Genomic DNA, 8,460 nt, shown 5'->3' on the forward strand with positions numbered 1-8,460 from the left:
AGCTGCCCCAAGTTGAGTTTCTCACACACTTCAGTTCATGGCTTAGTAGTCTAAGTAAGACTTCTCTTATATGTTATTTCATGCTATTTTTATTCTCTTTATCCCCCATCTTCCTCTCTCCCAGGTACCCATCCTAGTGTATTTAATATCTATCCTTTAAATTCACTGTCCATTCTTCTATGTAGAAATATGTGTATCTGAAAAACTCATCGTGGTGTTGTATATATGTACTTTTAAGATATACAAGTGATGCTGCGCTAAAAATCTCATTTTGTTTCTTACATGTTAACCTTAAGTACTATGAATTTGAGATATGATCATGTTATATGAAAATATTATAATTGCTGCATGGCATTCCACTGTATGCATGCTTTTTTTTTTTTTTTTTTTTTTTTTTTTTTTTTTTGCGGTACGCGGGCCTCTCACTGTTGTGGCCTCTCCCGTTGCGGAGCACAGGCTCCAGATGCGCAGGCTCAGCAGCCATGTCTCATGGGCCCAGCCGCTCCACGGCATGTGTGATCCTCCCCGACCGGGATGTGAACCCGTGTCCCCTGCATAGGCAGCCGGCCTCTCAACCACTGCGCCACCAGGGAAGCCCTGTATGTATGCATGCATTTTACTTCTTCATTCCCTAATAATGGACCTCCACGTTGCTTCCCACTCCTCACTCCATCCCACAAACTGTACACGTTTACTCATGGATCTGTGCGACAGTTAATGAAGCACATTGTACGAGCTTGTCATCTTTATCATCAATTTTTTTCCAGGAAGATTCAATCACATTCCTATCAGGTTTTATAATTCTTTTTAATTTTTTTCCCCAATCTGATAAGCAAAAATTCTCAATATATCTTAATTTGTATTTTAAAATAACTTTAAAAATTTTAAATAAAAAAAAAACTAGTAAGATTCAATCTTTTTTTCATATGTGTTTTGTTCATTTGTATTCTTCTTAGTCAACTGCTCATTCATGCCTTTAATTCATTTTTCTTCTGGGATTTTTTTCTTTTTTTTTTTCTTTTTTTTTTTTTTATGCTGTACGCGGGCCTCTCACTGTTGTGGCTTCTCCCGTTGCGGAGCACAGGCTCCGGACGCGCAGGCTCAGCGGCCATGGCTCACGGGCCCAGCCGCTCCGCGGCATGTGGGATCCTCCCCGACCGGGGCACGAACCCGCGTCCCCTGCATCGGCAGGCGGACTCGCAACCACTGCGCCACCAGGGAAGCCCGGATTTTTTTCTTTTCCTCATTGATTCTTAAGAAAGATTCATATATTAACAAAATTGACCTATGTTCATACATTGCAGATATTTTTCTCATTTCATTTTGTCTTCTAACTTTGTTTATTATGGTGCTGCTTGTGGTAATTGGGGAGTTTATTTTGGTTTTTTTGCTGTTTTGTTATTTGGTTTGGTTTGGTTTTGGCCTTATACCTGCCTTTTTGTTTCCTTTAAAAAAATTTTTTTTTTGTATTTGTATAATGCCTTTTTATGGTTTTGGTTTGGGGGTAATACTCAAGAAGAGCAAAAAAAAACCTTCTAATTCAGTTATACGTTAAGAATTATAGGAAATATAAGCGAGGGAGACTATGGTTGAGAGGAACATTAATCCTATCACGACACATCAGGGAAGAAAGTAACCAACCAAACCAAAAGGAACTGTGTTTGCAAAACAAGTTTTTGAAGTTAGAACCCACTTGGAATGTTTAAGATAAGCCAAAATAGTGCTGGCTTCAGCAGCATATATACTAAAATTGGAATAATACAGAGAAGGTTAGCATGGCCCCTGTTCAAGGATGACTTGCAAATTCGTGAAGTGTTCCATATTGAGGGGAGAAAAGGTATTTGGACCACAGTAAGAATTCAATAAATGGTAGCAGTTGTTAAGACAAAAGAAGACAAGATAGACCAAAATATACCCAGGATGTTGTTTTGATTGTACCTACCCTCTACTCACCTATACACTATGATAGTCTTGTTAGGCACTGAAGTCAGGGTAGGTTCCAACCGTCGTGACTTGAGATCCTGGGTCCTGTGTCATGCAGTGTCAAGAAGCAAGAAGTGGCAGCCTCTCGCCACATTGGCTGACTAGCATTGGTGGGAATTTTAGACCAGCAGGCTGATATCATCTGCAGTGTGTCACATGGTGAAGAAAGCAATGGTTCTTCTCTGGTCAGCATAACTGCTGAAGAAGTACAGTTACTTCTTTTTCTAGACACTTCAGTTAGAAATTCAAACCATGCCTTATTGAAAAGGGGATTTGAGATTGCCTACATGCAAAAATATAGTGCAAGATTTAAAGAGTAGATGAAGAAATTATGGAAAAGGAAAAATTAGAGTAAGACAAATAAGGTAAAACCAGGGATAACATTATTACGCAAAATGCATACCTAAAAGTTGAGTACAAGTTGTGAAATAAGGGCAGGAGTTTGAGCTGCCTCACGTTAAAAGCAAAAAGAGTGAAGCCTTTTCATGAAAGTTGTTAATGAAAATTACAATCATTCCTGATACTGAGTTCTGAGAGAAATTTCTCCACTGAGTAACCATAAAGAGAATACTGCCCTATGACCTAGTTAATAAAACCCTCAGCAACATATAAGCAGCAACGGTATAAGCCCTCCAATGTAGGCAACTAAGGGGAGTACTTGATATTTTTACATCCAGTGAGTCTCATACAAAAAGGGTTGAAAATGTCTCCCCTTTCTTGATTAGAAGATTCTCTTAGATAAGGAAGAAAGATGTTATGAATGTTCATAACATTCGGTTCAAAATACACGTGGCAAATTTTGTTCCTTTGAATTTCTGTAGTCAAATTTTCAATGTTGCAGGGCAGGCTTGGATAGGAATTTTGTAGCAGAAAAGGACTTTCACATTAAACTGTGTAATTCCTTGCTGGCTTTTTATTCCTACCCAGTGCAAGCTATCCTTTTTATAATTCTGCAGGGTACTTAATAAACAAAATTTTATTGTAGTAATGATTTGAACTACACAGTTGATTTGCTACCCACAATGACTACTTTTCTCTTCCTTCTATTAAGAGTGGTTTTGTATATGTTTTCAAATAAGTCGATTGAGCAATAAGAGTGATGAAGAGGGTAGCTTAGAGGAAAAGAGTTAACAGGAACTAAAGGGAGGGTGCGGCACGCATTTTTGTGTCATCTTATTTTTGTCCTGGTGCTCTTATAGACAGAAGTGGAGCGAATGCACACTTTATGGAACACAGTCGGCCTGGGCAAAAACTGTCCTGTATTTGGAATGAGTTTTGGAAGCAGAACAGAGGTGTGTTTTTCATTATGCCACATTGGATTTTTGCATTCGAGAGTATAATTACCAAACCCAGCCCTCAAACCACTGCAAAAACATCACATGTTTCTTACACACATTTTTTTCCCTTCAAACTAGCACTCAAGTGCCCACCAAGGGCCCTGCCCACAGTAGGGTTCGTTTAAAATTCTTTTCAAACACAGTTGTAACATGGCCCTCATCCACAAAACAAGTATTATCAGCAGTTAAATCATAGGATTATTCTTACATTACAGATAACTAGGTACATTCAATGTATAATAGTTGTTATATTAAGACCTTGGGCCAGGCTCTCCCTGTGTATAAAATTGCCATCCAGACGGCAAGCTCTCATCAATGCACCAGTATCTCTTTCAAGCTTATAATGAACCCGTGCTATAAACTTGAAGTTTAGAAGGTCAATTCAGTTTGGAGTTTAACTTACATTTAAAATTTAGAAGCAGTGCTAAGGAGAAATAAAGACAGAAAGAGGTAGATATTTTATGCTTCTTTTTTTCCCAGAGAGCTCTTTTGGGGTCAGTGAGAAATTCTAAGCATCAAGCCCTCTTACGATCCCCCTTCCTTACTGCATGTTGCAAACCCATGATTCTCCCCACTCACCCCTGCAGGCTGGGGGACAGCAGTTACTGAGGCTTCCTGGGCAGGAGGAGTTTCTAACTGAATCGTGTTCTAGCAGCTTAAAGATTTAATGCAGCTTTTTGAAGAACCTTAGTCAAGAGGAGTAGCATGGGAAAGGGAGTCATTTATCACCTATGGGTTAGTGTGGAATATACACTAATATAATGCAAGAAGCTTACAGGTGTTACATTAACAAACACTTATTTTAATAGTTAAGTGTTTAAAATAATAATAATTATTGCATTTAAATAGTACTTACTATGGGCCAGACATTATGCCTTATCTCTACTAACTCATTTAGTCCTCAGAACTCTAGGAAGAGGGTAGGTAATATTATTGTCCCCTGTTACAGATGAGGAGACCAAAGCACAGAAAGATCAAGTGATTTGTCCCTGGTTGTTTAGGAAGTTACAGGTAAAGCCTGGATCTGAACCTATATAATCTAGCTCCAGTGTCTATGCAGTTAAGCCCTCTCCAGCTCTTCTCAGCCGTATCGAGGGCATCCATTGTGTGTAACGAATTGCCTCCTCACCTATGCGTCTAGAATAGTGATAGCTAAGTACCATCCTTGGGTGCATAGTGTCTATCTAATGACTTCAGAAAAAGTCACTTAAATAACTTTCTGCTTAATTCTCACACACAACCCTAATTGGAAAAGGCCATTCGATTATACAGTATAACACGTATTAGAGAAATACATGACTAGCTGTATTAATTATTGCTATGGACTGAATGGGGCTTCCCCTTCATATGTTGAAGCCTAATCCTTAATTTGATAGTATTTAGAGGTGGGGCTATGGAAGGTAATTAGGTTTGGATGAGATCATGGGAGTGGAGCCCCCATGATTGTATTGGTGCTCTTGTAATGAAGAGCCCAGTGCTCGCTCTCTCGCTCTCTCTCTCTCTCTCTCTCTCTCTCTTTCTATCTCTATCTCTGCCATGTGAGGACACAGCAAGAAGATGGCCATCTGTGAAGCAGAGTAGCCCTCACCAGACACCAAATCTGCTGGCACCTTGATGTCAGACTTCCCAGCCTCCAGAACTGTAAGAAATAAATTTGTTACTGAAGCCACCCAGCCTATAGTATTTCTGTTATCGCAGCCCAAACTAACAAAGACATTTAACCATTATTGTATTAAAGATTACTCCAAAACTTAATGGCCAAAACAGCAAATATTTATTATATCATAATTTATATGGGTCAGAAATGAAAACTTATGTTTACACAAAAACCCATACACAAGTGTTCCAAAAACTGGAAATAACTCAAATATTCTTCAGAAGGTGAATGGTTAAGCAAACTGTGGTAAATCCATACTATTGAGTACTAATGAGCAACAAAAAGGAGCAGACTACTGATACATGCAGCAACTTGGGCGGGTATCAAGGGAGTTATGCTAAGTAAAAAAAGCCAATTTCAAACGGTTACATGACTTCATTTACATAACATTTTCAAAATGACAGAATTATAGAGGAATTTGAGAACAGATTGGTGGTTGTCAAGGTCTAGGGAGGGCGAGGAAGAATGGTGGCTGTGTCTGTAAAAGGGTAGCACGAGAGATCTGTGTGATGGAACTGTTCTGCTTGATGTGACGGTAGTCACGTGCATCTACACACGTGATTCCAATTACACAGAATGAAATACACACAAAAGGAGTGCATGCAAATCTGGTGGATGATATCAATGTCAATTTCTTGTTTGGGATATTATTCTATAGTTATGCAAAATATTGTTGTTGGGGGAAACTGGGTGAAGGGTATATAGCATTTCTCTGTATTATTTCTTACAACTGCATGTGTAGCTCATTTAGATTAAAAGTACAACAGTCAACTTATTTTTTTAATCAATAAAATGAATAGGATGAGTACATTCTGAGAAAATCTACAGAAAGTAGGACAAAAAAAGTAAAGATGCAAAATATAAGAGACAAGAAAAATGATTATAGAATCAATCCAGGTGGGGAATAAGGAATGGCTGTTATTATGTGGTTTCTTTTGGGGGTGATGAAAATCTTCTAAAGTTAGTTTATGGTGGTGGTTGCACAATTCTATGAATATACTAAAAAATGATGAATTATACACTTTAAATGGGTGAATTTTATGGTATGTGATGCTTTTAAAAATAAAGAAAAAAGAATCAATCCAGGAGCGTTAAGACCAGACTAATAGAACTTCCACAAAAAGATAACATGAAAAATACTAGGGAGGGAATTTTCAAATAAATATTTCAAGAAAATTTCATAGAATTAAAAGATATGCTTTTATAGATTTAAAAGACCTATGTAAAAGACTTAGAACAACGAAAATAATATGCATACCAATGCACAACAATGTGAAATTTTAGAATACTAGGCACAAAGAGAAAATTCTAAGTTTCCCAAAAGAAAAAAAGTCACAGACAATGGATAAAGAGTAAGGATGTTAACCAGATTTGTTTAAATTTATTTTTGAAATTTACACACAGTAAAATTTGCTTCTTTTGGAGTATAGTTCAATGAATATTGACAAATGCAGAGTCATGTAACCACCACCACAATCGAGATACAGTTCTATCACCTCACAAATTTCCTTGTGCTGCCCCATTGTAGTCAGACCCTCCCTCACCAGTGTTCTCTGACAAGCACTGATCTGTTCTCTAACACTATAGCTCTGCCTTTCCCAGAATGCTATGTAAGTGGAATAGTGCAGTATGTAGCCTTTTGAAATTCATCCATGTTATTGCATGCATCAATAGTTGATTCCTTTATGGGGCTGAGTTGTAATCCATCATATAGATGTACCATAGTTTGCTTATCCATTCACCAGGTGAAGGATATATGGCTTCTTTACAGTTTTGGCTAGTATGAATAAAGCTGCTAAAAACATTCACGTATGGGCTTTTGTGAAAATATAAGTTTTCATTTCTCTTGAGTAAATACCTAGGAGTGGAATTACTGGGTCCTATGATAAGTGATTGCTTATAAGAGACTGATAAACTGTTTTCCAAAGTAGTATATATTTCCACCAATAGCATAAAAGAGTTCTAGTTGTTTCCCATCATCTCTGTCACTTGGTTTTCTCTCTTTGTTCTGTTTTGTTAAATTTAGTCATTCTGAAAGATATGTACTGGTTTCTCAGTGTGGTTTTGATTGGTATTTCCTAACGACTATTGATGATCAGCATCTACTTTGAGGAAATGTCTCTGCAAATATTGCCCATTTTTTACCAGGTTGTTTGGTTTTTATAGTAGAGTGTTGAGTTCTTTTTATATTCTGGGCACAAATTTTCTGTCAGATATATGTTTTGCAAATATTTTATTCCAGTCAGGGAGTTGTCTTTTCATTCTCTTGTGTACTGCATGAAGTAAAGATCTAAGTGGTTGTTTGTTTTGCATATGGCTAGTCCATTGTCTCTGCTCAATATATTGAAAAGATTATCCTTTCCCCATTCCATTGTTTTGGCATGTTGTTTGAAAATTGACAAATCATAAGTGTAAGCATTTCTTTCTGGACCTTTTATTCCATTCCACTGGTATATATATATATATATATATATATATATATATATATATATATATATATATATATATTTTTTTTTTTTTAGAAGATGTTGGGGTAGGAGTTTATTAATTAATTAATTTATTTTTGCTGTGTTGCGTCTTCGTTTCTGTGCGAGGGCTTTCTCTAGTTGTGGCAAGCGGGGGCCACTCTTCATCGCCGTGCGCGGGCCTCTCACTATCGCGGCCTCTCTTGTTGCGGAGCACAGGCTGCAGACGCGCAGGCTCAGTAGTTGTGGCTCACGGGCCTAGTTGCTCCGCGACATGTGGGATCCTCCCACACCAGGGCTCGAACCCGTGTCCCCTGCATTAGCAGGCAGATTCTCAACCACTGCGCCACCAGGGAAGCCCCCACTGGTCTCTATTTTTATCCTCAGACACTATCTTGAATATATAGCTTTATAGTAAGTTCAGGTAGTGTACCTCTTCCAACTTTATTCTTTTTCAAAATGGCTTTGGTTATTTTAAATTCTTTGCATTTCATGTAAATTATAGGATTAGCTTGCCAATTTCTTAAAAAAACAAAAACAAACAAACCTGCTGGGATTTTTATTGGGATTGTGTTGAATCTATACATCAATTTGGGAAGAATTGACACCTTAACAATATTTCATGAACATGGAACATTTCTCCAGTTATTTAAATCTTCTTTCATTTGTCTTAGCAAAGTTTTGTAGTCTTTAGTGCACAGGTCTTGCACTTTGTTAAATTTATTCCAGAGTATTTTATTCTTTTTGATGCTATGGTGAATGAAATTGTTTTCTGATTTTCTCTTTCAGATTGTTTGTTGCTAGCATAAAACAATTGAATATTTATATTAATCTTGCATGCCATGACCTTGTTAATCTAGTTTCTAAGTTGTAATTGTATCATAGATTCCCTAGGATTTTCTACCCAAGGGATCATATTGTTTGTGAATGGTTTTATTTCTTTCATTTCATCTGCATGCCTTTACCTTTCTCTTACCTTGTTATACTGGCTAGAACCTCTAGTACAATATTGAATTTA

General features: G+C 37.4%; 1 non-coding gene across 1 annotated transcript; it reads left to right on the forward strand.

Moving 5' to 3' along the window:
- The first annotated feature begins 1,720 nt into the window (after positions 1-1,720).
- On the forward strand, positions 1,721-1,827 carry LOC116757260. Its single transcript, XR_004350907.1, has one exon. It is a non-coding gene; the product is annotated as a U6 spliceosomal RNA (small nuclear RNA).
- The last annotated feature ends 6,633 nt before the right edge of the window (positions 1,828-8,460 follow it).

Source organism: Phocoena sinus, chromosome 7 (genome assembly GCF_008692025.1).
Source record: "Phocoena sinus isolate mPhoSin1 chromosome 7, mPhoSin1.pri, whole genome shotgun sequence".
In the NCBI taxonomy this organism is placed as follows: Eukaryota; Metazoa; Chordata; class Mammalia; order Artiodactyla; family Phocoenidae; genus Phocoena; species Phocoena sinus.